We start from the raw sequence: 14,321 nt of genomic DNA on the forward strand, positions 1-14,321 counted from the left end.
CAGGGGGAGGAGCCTGGGAGAACTATGGCCCACCTCCGAGCCTACCTGATTGGTTAGACGTACCCCGCCGGAAGCGAAGGACGCGAACAGGAAATCCAGGCGCACACAAAGCGCATGCTCCCCGTCCTGCTAAGTGCGGTGCAGGCTGGGTACCCGCTCGGTTTTTGCACGTGAGGTGGGCGGTGGCCGGAGCGACGGCGGGGCGGGGAGAGGCGGGGCGGACCCGAAGATTGGTGAACGAACTTCACCTGGTGGTTTTTTTTTTTTGAGTTTGACTCCAAAGTGAAAGTCGCTCAGTCGTGTCCTACTCTTTGCGACCGCATGGGGTACACAGTCCATGGAATTCTCCAGGCTAGAATACTGGAGTGGGTAGCCCGTCCTCTTCTCCGGGGGATCTTCCCAACCCAGGGATCGAACCCAGGTCTCCCGCACTGCAGGCGGATTCTTTACCAGCTGAGCCACAGAGAAGCCCCACCTGGCGGATGGGCGGTCCTAAAAGCGCCTCTGTGGAGGGTTGCGGGATAGCCCATTGTTAACGGCAAAACTGTTGATTGCTAACAATTCTCTTATGGTGGATGTTTTTAGAACCTCAGCACAGCAGGTGTGGCATGGCAGGTTTCTAACTTCTCTTAGCCTTATTGTTATTTTTTAAAAATCTGTTAAGTGATAATGTTTGCTTTAAAATTGTGGCACTGAGAGAGGTCGTCTGGTGTGTAAATCCAGAACGCAGTTAAAGTGCATGCTATTTGGTAAAGCCGCTATCAAAGGTTGCCGTTACTGCTATAATTACTTGCAGGTGAATGCGGCCCAAGGGGTTAAACGACATCAGTATATTTGCTAGAGAGCCAGAGTAGAACCCAACTCCTGTTCCTTCAAAATGTAGTCAGTGAGAAAAGCCGCTTTAGGCTTTGGGAAGCGTTTTCTTGTATTTATCAAATTCTTGGTTATACCACCTTTCTAAAGATTTTGTTTCTTCTACCCTAAACAGAGGCTAGTAATATTTACCCTATTTTTGAAAGTCTAGACTCTTGACTTAGAACCCTTATTTTCCACAATAAGAGATAGGTGTTCATTCACAGCTTATATCCATTGTTTTATTTACTCCTCACAACAGTCCTATGTGGTGAGATTATCATCCTTATTTTGTTGTTGTTTTAGTCACTGAGGCATGTCCGATTCTTCTGTGACCCCATGGACCGTAACCCTCCAGGATCCTCTGTCCATGAGATTCTCCAGGCAAGAACACTGGAGTGGGTTGCCATTTTCTTCTCCAGAGGATCTTCCTGACCCAGGGATCCAACCTACCTCTCCTGTATTGGCAGGTGGATTCTTTGCCACTGAGCCAATCCATCCTTATTATCCTTACTGTGAAGAAATAGAGGGAGATGAGGTCATTTGACTTAGAAGACTTTAACCCGAGTTCTTTCTTTTCTGAGTTCCAATTTTGGCCACACCCCTCAAGTATTAGACTAAAGTTAATTATTTAATTAGTGTATGTTAATTTTAATTTTTATAATGCTATTTAATATATAGATTCTGAATCTTGAATATAAACTTGTTTGTCATTTTCATATGACTATTTTTAACTAAAACAACTTAGTAAATACATATCTATAGCTACAAAACCAAAACGAATGGTGCGTGATGTTAAATTACTGGTCTTAATGCAGGCTGGCAGGAATTTTTTTTTTTTTAAGTTCAGCTTGCCAAAAGTTAAAGGCTTCCCTGATGGCTCAGAGGTTAAAAGCGTCTTCTTCCAACGCGGGAGACCTAGGTTCGATCCCTGGGTCAGGAAGATGCCCTGGAGAAGGAAATGGCAACCCACTCCAGTATTCTTGCCTGGAGAATCCCATGGACGGAGGAGCCTGGTAGACCCCAGCCCATGGGGTTGCAAAGAGTTGGACATGACTTCACTTTCACTTCACTTTACCAAATGTTATAGTGTGCCATGTAATGATTGAATTTTCTCATCAGTTTTCTGGATCTAAAATACCACCAAATCTTCATTCAGGGTTTTTGCCATTGTGGCTTGCCTTTCTCTTGGAGTAACATGAAAGCTATACTTTAAGTCAGCCTGTGGCTGTGTTCATTAGCTTAGAAACAAAGGTCAGATTACTTGGCAGTAATGCTGGCATATTTCATTGAATACACTAAAGCCTTTGACTATATGGATCACAACAAACTGTGGAAAATTCTTCAAGAGATGGGAATACCAGACACCTTACCTGTCTTCCTGAGAAACCTGTATGCAGGGTAAGAATCAGCAGTTAGAACAAAACATGGAATGGCAGACTGGTTCAAAATTGGGAAAGAGGTATGTCAAGGCTGTATATTGTCACTCTGTTTATTTAACTTATGTGCAGAATACATCTTGAGAAATGCTGGGCTGGATGACTCACAAGCTGTGATCAAGATTGCTGGGAGAAGCATCAACAACCTCAGATATGCAGATGACACTACTCTGATGGCAGAAAGCAAAGAGGAACTAAAGAGCTTCTTGGATGAAGGTGAAAGAGAAAAGTGAAAAAGCTGGCTTAAAACTCAACATTCAGAAAACTAAGATCATGGCATCTGGTCCCATCACTCCATGGCAAATAGATGGGGGAAAATAGATGGAAGCAGTGACAGATTTTATTTTCTTGAGTTCCAAAATCACTGCAGACAGTAACTGCAGCCAGTACGTTAAAAGATGCTTGTTCCTTGGAAGAACAGCTATGACAAAGCTGGACAGCGTATTAAAAAGCAGAGACATCACTTTGCTGACAAAGGTCTGTATAGTCAAAGCTATGGTTTTTCCAATAGTCATGTATGGCTGTGAGAATTGGACCATAAAGAAGGCTGCACCCTGAAGAATTGATGCTTTCGAATTGTGGTGCTGGAGAAGACCTTTGAGAGTCCCTTGGACAGCAAGGAGATCAAACCAGTCAACTCTAAAGAAAACCCTGAATATTCACTACAAGGACTGATGCTGAAGGTGAAGCTCTAATCCTTTGGCCACCTGATGTGAAGAGCCAACTCATTGGAAGGGACCCTGATTCAGGGAAAGACTGAGGGCAAGAGGAGAAGGGGGCGACAGAGGATGAGATGGTTGGGTGGCATGATTGACTCAATGGATATGAGTTTGAATAAGCTCCAGGAGATAGTAAAGGACAGAGAAGCCTGGAGTGCTGCAGTTCATGGGGTCGCAAAGAGTCAGACACCACCTAGCGACTGAAGAACAACAACAGTGCTGTCAAGAGTATATATATGTGTGTGCAGTTAGGAGAGTACTCAGATGCTTCAGAATATGCTCACATGAACTTTTTAAAAGATTAACCCCAACATAAAAACTAAAAATTCAAAAGCAAAAGCACAGTTTCATGGAGAATTGGTGGGTTCTTAAGAAATTGTCCCATATCCAAATATGAGAATTATTGTCTTATGCCATGCTGTCTTCAGTAATCAATATTTTAGAGTGGATGATCTTTTATTTTCAAAACAGTTACTTCATTTAATTTTGATTTCAATTCTGTGCTGGAAATTTACAAAGATATTCAGTATATGCTGCTGCAGTGCTAGCAAGGGCACAGCTGAGTCCCAAACACCAATCTTCTGACTCTGCAAACCTCTCAAGGGAATGGCTACCCACTCCAGTATTCTTGCCTGGAGAATCCCATGGACAGCAGAGCCTAGCAGGCTAAAGTCCATAGGGTCGTGAAGAGTTGGACACAACTGAAATGACTTAGCATGCATGCATACGTGTGTTAAATAGTTGTTGAACTGAATTTTTAAAATTCCACCTTAAGAGACTCTTCCAAGTTTTTAAAAGTTATTGAGATCTAATTTTTATCACCATAAATATCTGATCCTCAGTCTTTTAATTTTCAGAAAATTATGCATAACTCCCTGCAAAGCCTGTGAAATCAGCAGGGGTCGTTTTAGTAGTGTATTTCACATATTAATGCAAACAGTTTTATCCCTTAAAAGAGAAGTATGCAGTTTCATCAGTTTTGAAGCTTTGAAGTATCTGCTTCATCTAGATATAAATTTTAATATGCTAAAATATTATAATTAATACAGAAATTCCTAGCCCCACCTATCAGTGGAGATGGAGAACTACAAGTGATTTGTACTAAACTAAAATGCAGAATTCTAAACCTCATAAATCCCAGGATGGTTATATAGGAAAGCTACTTATTATTTTTAGTATTTATTTTAATAAAAATGCATAGGTGACTTTATTTGGTATAAGTAATTTAGTGTTTATTTATGGATGAAGTGCTAATTCTAAAAGGTTGTCATTTTACAGCTCCCCGAAAGAGACTTAAAAGCCACAAAGAGCAATATCTTCTCTGCCATGTGGGAATTTTCAGAGAAAATTAAGTGTGGCTTGGAATTGCCAAACTGAACTTTATAAATTGACTATTATGGTATATAAAGTGCCCTTTTCTGATAGTATTTTGTAATTCCATGTAATATGACTCAGTGCTCTAGAGAAATATTGAGACATATTTTGCTCTATTTATTTTTTTTTAGTGACTGTTTGATGCCCACTCTTCACAAAGGAATCTAGTGACCTACCTAGAGGGAAGAAGGAAATACATGGTAATTCTGAGCAGAGAGACCAAATGCTTATTCTTTGGGGATGGAAGCAAAGCAACTAGTGGCAAGCAACACAGGCTAATTGCTTGAGGGAACCATGTCAGAGTTACACTATTTAAATATATATATTTATAAATATGCATAAATATATATAAGTACATATTTTACATTATTTATATATATTACACTATTTAAATATATATATAGTTTTTAGTATTTAAAATTAGTATTTTAACATAATGGTTAACATATGTATTTAACATAGTGTTTAACAGTGTTAACAGTGACATAGTATTTAACATAGTGTTAAATATATATATATATATAATGTTTATCACCATTCCAGGCAGTATCTGAGAGCCTGCTGACTATCCCTAAAAAACTGTGAATTATTGTCAAGTATCCTAATAAAGTGGTGGGAACAGGCAACCCTCACCACTCAGGATGACTCAGAGCTGGGAGTAGCAATTTTTCCCACAGAATAAAGCAAATCTTTTTGCAAATGAAGAAAAAGTCAACACATGCTAAAGGCATTGTAAAAATAATTAGCCTCCACCTGCAATGCAGGAGACACAGAAAACGAGGGTTCGATCCCTATGTTGGAAAGATCCCCTGGAGGAGAGCATGGCAACTCATTCCAGTAATCTTGCCTGGAGAATCCCATGGACAGAGGAGCCTGGAGGGCTACAGTCCATGGCATCTCAAAGAGTTGGGCATGACTGAAGTGACTGAGCACAACACAGATGATATCAATGGTTTATTGGTTTAAAACTCCACATTCAATTGAAAAACAAAGGTTAAAAATAAAACTGTGACTATGAATACATTTGCATCTGAGCCTTTCCCGTGCATTTAAAAATCTTTGTGGGATCAAACTGCTCTGTGAAGGGGGAGATGCTGTTCAGCAAGTAAATGGATCTCCCTGGGCCTCTTGGTGACAGCCCCCTGTCCCTCCTCAGCAAAGGGACTATGAGGTGAACGAGACACTCAATCAAGCCATGTCTATGCCTTCTTTCTCCGTCCTAGGTCCCTTGCCTTGCCCATCTCTAGCCTAAGCCCCAAAGACCAAAGTGGCCGTGCCTGTGGGTACACACCCAAACTGGGATTTGCATTCCTGCCAGTACAGGGTAGTGAGTTGTAACTCATTCACAGTGATGGGCTGCCTGTTCCTCTAGTTGAGAAGGGCTGGGTGAAGACAGCAGGAAGGATAGGGAGGCCTGGTCAGAAGAGGAGGGCCAGCGCAGGTTTGTTGGTGCCCTCTCATTTCCCTTGGGGCCCACCTGGAGCCCAGTGTCTTCAGACTGCTGTTGGATCTACCATATTCGTCTATCATGCTATCCTCTCCCTCCCCTAAATCGTCCAGCTGTGGATTATCTGAGTGAGCTTAATGTAACCCCAAAGGCCTTTAACAGTGCAAGAGGGAACTGAAAGAAAACCAGAGAGAAAGCAGCATGAGAAGGACTTAGTCGAATGTTGTTAACTTTGAAGATGGAGGAAGAATGTCAAGAGCCGAGGGGGTAAAACCTTCAAGGTATGGGGAGCCTCTAGGAGATGGAAAAGCAAGGAACGGGGTCCTTTCCTAGAGCCCCTGGAAAGGAACATAGTCCTTGCAACATCTTGATTTTAGGCCAACCTGTTTCACCTTTCTGAACTATAGAAGTGGAAGACAAATTTATGTTCTGAGCCAACAAAGGTATGGTAAGTTGTTAACAACAGAGACAGAACACCAGTAGTTTCTTTATAACATGAGACTAATAATAGATCACATAGGGTTACAGAAATTTTTGCAACATTAAAATACTATAAAATATCATATATCATTACACCTCATAAAATGAGGTGTGTGCTTAGTCGCTCTATCGTGTCTCTCTCTTTGTGACCCCATAGACTGAAGCCTGCCGGGCTCCTCTGTCTATGGGATTCTCCAGGCAAGAATACTGGACTGGGTAACCGTTCCCTTCTCTGAAGGATCTTCCTGACACAGGGATCAAACCTGGGCTTGCTTTATTGCAAGTGGATTCTTTACCATCTGAGCCACCAGGGAAGCCTGAGATAAGGCATATAATGGACCCAATATGGTGCCCAACCCTATTGACATTCATAAATGTTAATACTCTTCCCCTTCTCTCTTCCTGTCTGAATACACTCATAAGATCTGTATCAAGTCGTATATAATCAACATACATATTGTTAATACTCTTACAGTGTGTGCATGTGAAGTCACTTCAGTCATGTCCGACTCTTAGTGACCCTGTGGACCTGCCAGGCTCTTCTGTCCATAGGATTCTTCAGGCAAGAATACTGAGTAGGTTGCCATTTTCTTCTCCAGGGTATCTTCCTGACCCCAGGGATTGAACCTGCATCTTTTAAGTCTCCTGCATTGGCAGGCGGGTTCGTTACCACTAGTGCCACCTGGGAAGCCCCTTGTGGTAGTGAAGTCAAAAAACCATTAGAATGTAGTTCCCTTATTATTGTTGTAACATATGACAAAGTAAGCTCGGAGGATTACCTGCCCGTTTATTATTCTATGGTGCTCATGAAAGATGACTTTCCCTTCTGCAGATTTTTATGGAGCTTGGCGGTTGGGTATTGACTTTTTATTCTGTCACTTCATTATTTAGAGACATTGACAGTGTTAACATCAGAGGATTGTCTTAAGGCTGGAATTACAAATGTTACACCTGAAAACAAATGTGTCATTTGATCTTACTGTTACCTAGTTTAAAAAAAGGCATTCCTCTTAGCCTATTCAGTACTCTGTTGTTCTTTTGGGGAAGGTGAAGGCAAAGAAGGGTGAGTGGTTCTAATCAGGCAGAAAGGTTCCAGTAACAGTTATGTTAAATCGAATCAAGTGGAAGTGCAAAACAAAATATTAAATTATCATTACAGACTGTTATGTTGTGTTTTGAAATGTATACACATAATATTGTGCCTGAAATCCTATAATTTTAGACTATCTAAAACTAGTTTGCTCATGAGTCTTACAAATGAGAGAGACAGTGGGGAGGAAAATGGGAGTGCTGGCTTAGGGCCATAATAACTACAATTGTTCATTTATGTTGTATTGTGTTCTTTATATTACATCATGTCATTATGTTAACCATACCATATTTTATCACATGGTATCATATCATGCTATAATTTATATATTGTATTTTGAGTCAATAAGCTTTTGTGGTTTCACTCAAGAATGTAATCATGACTATTATTTCTGTTTAAAAAATGCCTCCCCAATTTTAGTGAATTTATAATCTGCCACAGATTTCCAAACTGAACTCTGCTGTTTCTGTCATTCTTGTTCTCTTGTGCTTGAATCTGCAGCCACTCCATGTTCCTTATATATACTTCTCAAACTTTTTAGGCTGTGAGTCATAGCAAAAATTCCTTTTACACTTTAACCCTATACACACCCCTTCATACACAAATGCTTCTTGGAACCCTTAATATAACTATGTGTGATCCAATCTGTTTTCTAAATTAGTCTGTTCTTTTTAAATCATTTCTTTTCTTTTTCTAAAATAATCGTTACAATGCATTAGTTTCTACTGCTCAGTAATGGATTCTGACCTGCAGGTTTTAACACAGTGTCTTATTTTCTTAATGGTCCCTAAGCCTAAGAAATGGAACAGGCTCCAGTTTTCCAAGGTCTCTTTCAGTTTTCTTTCACTCCCCTGTGATGACTGCCTCTGTAACTTATGTGGCAGTTTTCTTTCTATGTTTTGGAAATGTCAACAGGGAAGGTCACTATCAAATATAGTAGATGGGTAATTCCTTTCTTGAGTAAATGTATATACTCGCAACTTTATTGTGAAATATAATGATCCATGACATATCAGAAAGATCATATACTGTTTTCCCACTCTCTTTACATGCATTTTGGGGAGCACAATCCTTGGTTGTTTTTTCATATGAGAATGTTTTGAGAATATTTTCCACAGAGAGCATAGAAAGATAAATTTAGTATTTGCTCTACTCTGATTGATTAAAATTTGGTTTTTATTTTTGATAGTTTAGAAACATTTCTTTCAGCTTCAAACTCATGATTGGCAATGACACATAAGTTGTTAGGATTGTTGTCAAAGTTGGAAATTCTCTTTTAAGCTTTTGGTGTATATGATCTGTATGTTTTTAGGGCACTTCAGGTTTTTTTTGTGCAGTGTCTAATTTTAAATACTTCAAATTGATGACACTCATTCACCAATTTGTCACAGGCATCCTCATTGTAGTGATGTATCATGAGTTTATATTACAGTCATTGATGTCAGTATGTGGTGTCAAGTAATCAAGATATTTAATTTTTTTCCAGTGTATTCATATGATTCACTTCTCTTTATTAATTAGGTAAGTTCACGAACCTGTTCATTACTTCTACTCAATGTATTTATTCCTCTTAATAAATTACTGCATTTGATATGATAAATTTTTTGGTTGCAATTCACTTCACGAACCTGTTCATTACTTCTACTCAATGTATTTATTCCTCTTAATAAATTACTGCATTTGATATGATAAATTTTTTGGTTGCAATTCACTTCTTGATATAAGAATAATTTTATTGACTTTATTGCTCTGTTTATCACTCTCCTGCTTTTACCATTTTTACCCATTATTTTTTAGTCTAAATTTACTTTCCGTTCTTTAAATACATAAATTTAAAGATAGCAGAAAGCATATTCCATATTCACACAAATCAGGAGTCTATAATTTTGCATTTATTTTACTGAAATGTTCTAAATTATCTTTCCAAAATTCAACTAAAATGTATTCCTAGCTCAATTTCCACCTGCGTCAGACTCCCAAAGTGGTCTCTGCCACCAGATATCACCTGGACAGAGACAGTTGTCTTAACTGTGGTTAAAATGCCCTACTTTTGCAAATTTTACAAAAACATATAACCATGTGAGTATATTTCCAGGGACCCTCCCAGGGCCTTGCAAGAGGCTTGTTCGAGTGAAGGCCCGACACTTTAACTTCCCAAGCTTAATGGTTCATCTGCCCATGTGCAGGAGCAAGGGCCAGGCTGAACCACCTCCAGTGGACACGCTTATTAAAGGACCAGTCCTATCACCAAGGCAGAAGCTTGGATTGGGTACAGTGTCAGCATCGTGGCTTATATAACCTCAAGATCAGACCCTGAGGCAAAGCTCTGGATGCAGATAGTTTACCTGGGAGGTGATCCCAGGAGACACAGAGGAGGAAAGGGGAAACATGCAGTGGGAAATGGAGAAAATTCATTAAATGTGGTTAAAGAGTAGCTTAATGCTAGGGCTCTAGGACAACCAAGCCTCAATCTCCCTGAGGACCCATTGAAAAACTTGGTGAAGCTGAGGAGGTGCCCCAAAGCCCTAAGGATGGGGAACAGCAGAGGGGGAAGGGAGGGGAAAGCCGTCAGTCCGCCCAGCATCATGGCTGCAGGAAAACTCAGGAGGGCAGGTGACACAGGGTGGGCAAGTATGAGTAGCACCTGCTGCCCTATGCAAATTTCTCTCCCCCCGGAGAACTGAGGAACTCCAATTACTCAGGGTGATGAGGAATCTTCAGTGTTGTGGACCTTTCTACTTTTGTTACAATGACTCTGAAGTTAGATGGAAGGGAATTCAAAGACAATGAGGAGTTATTTCAGTTTACCAAAGAAAGTTCTCTAATCAAGGCAGTCAACCCTTAGAATCCAGACTTTCTGAGCTAGAGATAAGTGTTTTCCCTAAGTCAAAAGAGTATAGTTGGAATTTCTAATTACCTTCGCTCAAATTCATCACCTCCTAAACATAAGCAAAAGTGGTGAAATATGTTTTCTATCTGTTCACAAAGAACAATTCATTCACGAGAATGAAATTTGCCTTTTTCAAAAGGCTTCTCTGGGAGGTGGAGCTCAGCGGTGGCTCAGGGGTGGCTCCGAGGTACAGAGATCACCTGCTAATGTGGGAGACACCAGTTTGATCCCTGGTCCGGGAAGATCCCACATGCCTTGGAGCAAACAAACCCATGTGCCACAACTACTAAGCCTGTGCTCTAGAGCCCAGGAACTGCAACTACTGAAGTCCACGCACCCTAGAGCCTGTGCTCCACAACGAGAGGAACCACCACAGTGAGAAGGCCCTGCATTCAACTAGAGAGTAGCCTTGGCTCACCACGGCTAGAGAAAGCCCACAAAGCAATAAAGACCCAGCACAGTCAAAAATAAATAAAATTGTAAGAAAAAAAATGGGCCCCTCTGGTGTAGACTTACTCATTTCGAAGAAGGAAGAAGTTGAGTACTTTATCCTCAGATACTGTGGCCACCTCTTAAGACTCGAGTTATAATTCATGGGGGCACACACACAGAAAAAACAAAACATTTCAAATGGGGCTGGTCTAGTAGGATGAACGCCAGGCTGCTGCTGCTAAGTCACTTCAGTCGTGTCCGACTCTGTGTGACCCCATAGACGGCAGCCCACCAGGCTCCCCCGTCCCTAGGATTCTCCAGGCAAGAATACTGGAGTGCGTTGCCATTTCCTTCTCCAGTGCATGAAAGGGAAAAGTGAAAGTGAAGTCGCTCAGTCGTGTCCGACTCTTCGCGACCCCGTGGGCTGTAGCCTACCAGGCTCCTCCGTCCATGGGATTTTCCAAGCAAAAGTACTGGAGTGGGGTGCCATTGCCTTAAAGCTGGGTTCTTGTACATATCTGATCAGCTCTCTGAACCTTGAGAAGGCATTTTCTTTCTCTATGTCTCAGTTTCCTCATCTATATGATTTGTTGTTCAGTTGCTAAGTCGTGTCCAACGCTTTTGTGACCCCATGGACCCCATAGCCTGCTAGGCCCCTTTGTCCATGGGATTTTCCAGGCAAGAAAACTGGAGTGGGTTGCCATTGCCTTCTCCAGGGGATCTTCCTAACTCAGGGACCGAACCCTGTCTCCTGCATTGGCGGGCGGGTTCTTTACCACTGAGCCACCAGGGAACCCACATATCTACATGACAGAGGATTGGATTGGTTGATCCTGAAGTTCAATCCCAGTTTTGAGACATTGTCGTAGAAAAAATGCAGACTATAGCATGTTATGAGGCATCGTGGCCTCAATCAAAGAAATTCATATTTCTGACCTTCAGTTTTCTCATTTGAAGAGCATAGAGGCTGGATTAGTTATCTTTAAGGACACTTCTGCTGTGTATAATCCAATGAAATAAAAATGGGAAAAAATCTGAAAGGATGCACAGAAGGAAGCTCACCCAGCCTGGCCACTTGGTGGTGATCTTGTTCCACATTAAGAAAGATTTTCTAGCCTTTTCCAATCGTGCCAAAGTTTGAGTTAACTAAGCATAGTGAAGATAGATTTTCCAAAGGATGCTGAAATAAAATCAGGTCAGCAAAACAAAACAAAACAAAAAAACCAGAATTATGGAGGAATGACAATAAACAGCAACGCCAAATAAGGGACATAAAATCTCTATAGCCAAGGCACTAAAAAACATAGAGGGGGATGTGAGAGTTGTGTTTTGGGTATTATTTAAAGGAATAGAGGGAGAGGAGTACATTGTAAATTTATATAGTTTTTGAAAAACACGGTTTAAAAGTTAACTCTAACATTTAAAGATTTAGCTTGTAAAATAACCCAATACCTTCAAACTGCACCAGAAGATAAAAATCTAAACCTACAAAATCTAAACCAAATAAATGAGTGCCTTGTTTCTTCTGTCTAAATCTAAAGGAAACACATAAGGGAGTTGTAATCCTATTCCAACATTTTAATATAAAATAAAAGGAATGAATCTACAAGTTTCGAGCTCTCCCACATTTTATAGGAGAATGTGATTCTATCAGGCTACCTGTTGTTGTTGTTTAATCACTAAGTCATGCCTGACTTTTTTGCAACCCCATGTACTAGCCTTCAGGCTCCTCTGTCCATGGGATTTCCCAGGCAAGAACTGGAGTGGGTTGCCATTTCCTTCTCCAGGGGTCTTTCCCACCCAGGAATTGAATCCGCCTGTCCTGCATTTCAGGCGGATTCTTTACCACTGAGCTGTCTGGGAAGCCCCATCAGGCTACCTAGCTTACCTTTAAAACCTTGAGGTGATTGCTCTGGGAGTTAATGAACTGCACTGGTATCTGCTGGGCTTCAAGTCAAGGTCCATTTCTGTGGAGATAAATGAGCATCAGTAGGAATGCAGGGAAGGATAAAGGCTTTCTGATCACAGCACTGCCCACCTCTATCTCTAGAAAAGATTATATTCAAAAGAAGAACAATCTCCCCAGTAAAGCATCAGTGAACATGAAGGGACTTGTGGAACAGGGCAACAATGGAGAGATGGAGAAACTTGACTCTTGCCTAAATCCTTCTCCCCCCCAAATAGTGCACGTGGTCTTGCACCGTAAGCTGAGAGATCATGGAAGGAGGAAGTCCGGCCCTGGCCTGCCATTTTCCACCACTGACCCCTCCGCCTGTCTTCTCCTCTGGTTTTCTCCTTATTCTGTTGGTGAGGTGGACACCAGTTTCTTCTGAAGGCTGAAGCATGGGCCTCTTGACTCTGGTTGCCATGGTGGCTTCTTTTCTCCCCTTTTCTTTGATACATTAGCTATTAGCTTACATAATCCTCTCACAGGAGGATGTCCCTATTCAAAAGGAAAAAAAAAGTTAAATTGCTAAGTAACCTTTAACAATGAATAGCATTCATTATGCATTTGCTTAATGATACAGAGGCATTGTTTGCTCTATTTCAGGTGATAACAGCAGATCAAAGGCATCGAGACCAGAATGTACTTTTGAAGAGCCAGCTGAGACTGTGTGGAAATAATGCTTAGCATTTATGTCGCACTTTAGACTCTCAAAGGATTCTACAATTATTAATTAATTATCCCACACAATAGCTCTAGGAGGAAGGTCAGTGTCATTAGCTCTGTTTTACAGATGAAGAATCAGATAGCAGTGAAGTGATTCTCCCCGCTCCCCCCAACATTTACAGATCTCATGTCAAAGTAGACTCAGGGGTAGGGGGTGTAGGTAGATTATGAAGCGGCTGAAGGCTAAACAGACCAGAGCTGCCCCTAGTGGGGGTTTCGCTTCCTTTGATCCATCTTCTGAAAACCCTCTGAACAGAATTATGTTCTGGGCTTGTGTACTGCTTCCTCATGGTTCCTCCCATGTCCTTGTCTTTTCTATTGAGTTTGCCAAAAACATCTTACAGATGTAAAATGCATCCATGTAGTTTTCTATATAATTTCATTTCCCTTTCATTCATTCATTCATGAACCTTAATCAGATACTTAATGTAGTTGATATGGGCAGAAATAATGGAAATGGACAACAACTGACTTTTCAAATGATTCCTGCTTTCACACACACACAGAGATAGCAGACACTCGTTTCTGTTCATAAGGGCCGTGGAGACAAAAGATCCTTGATATCTGGTCCTGTCCAAAATCTTTGGGCATGGTGAAAAGGAATTCCCCCAAAAGGATACATATGTATACATATAGCTGATTCACTTTGCTGTATAGTAGAAACTAACACAACATTGTAAAACAACTATAATACAAATTTAGAAAAATAAAATGAAATAAAAAAAAAAAACAACCTTTGGGCATGGACTAAATATGCTCAAGGATATTTTGGATAGGAAACAATTTCAAGGACCTTTGGTGTGGACCAAATGTCTTATGGACATTTTGCATAGGACCAAAGGTCCTTCAGGGATACACACACACACACAAACACACACACACACACACCCCTCTTGGAGGACAGTGGAGAAGGAAGTAGAGTCCCCC

At 40.9% G+C, this 14,321-nt stretch overlaps 1 long non-coding RNA gene across 1 annotated transcript; it reads left to right on the forward strand.

The window, feature by feature from the left end:
- The first annotated feature begins 166 nt into the window (after positions 1-166).
- Positions 167-13,869, forward strand: LOC145521137 (uncharacterized). The gene is made up of 4 exons (XR_014065163.1): positions 167-601; positions 4,516-4,584; positions 8,888-8,922; positions 13,275-13,869. It is a non-coding gene; the product is annotated as an uncharacterized LOC145521137 (long non-coding RNA).
- Positions 13,870-14,321: the final 452 nt, after the last annotated feature.

This window comes from Giraffa tippelskirchi, chromosome 9 (assembly GCF_054371585.1).
Source record: "Giraffa tippelskirchi isolate mGirTip1 chromosome 9, T2T-mGirTip1v1.2.pri, whole genome shotgun sequence".
Classification (NCBI taxonomy): Eukaryota; Metazoa; Chordata; class Mammalia; order Artiodactyla; family Giraffidae; genus Giraffa; species Giraffa tippelskirchi.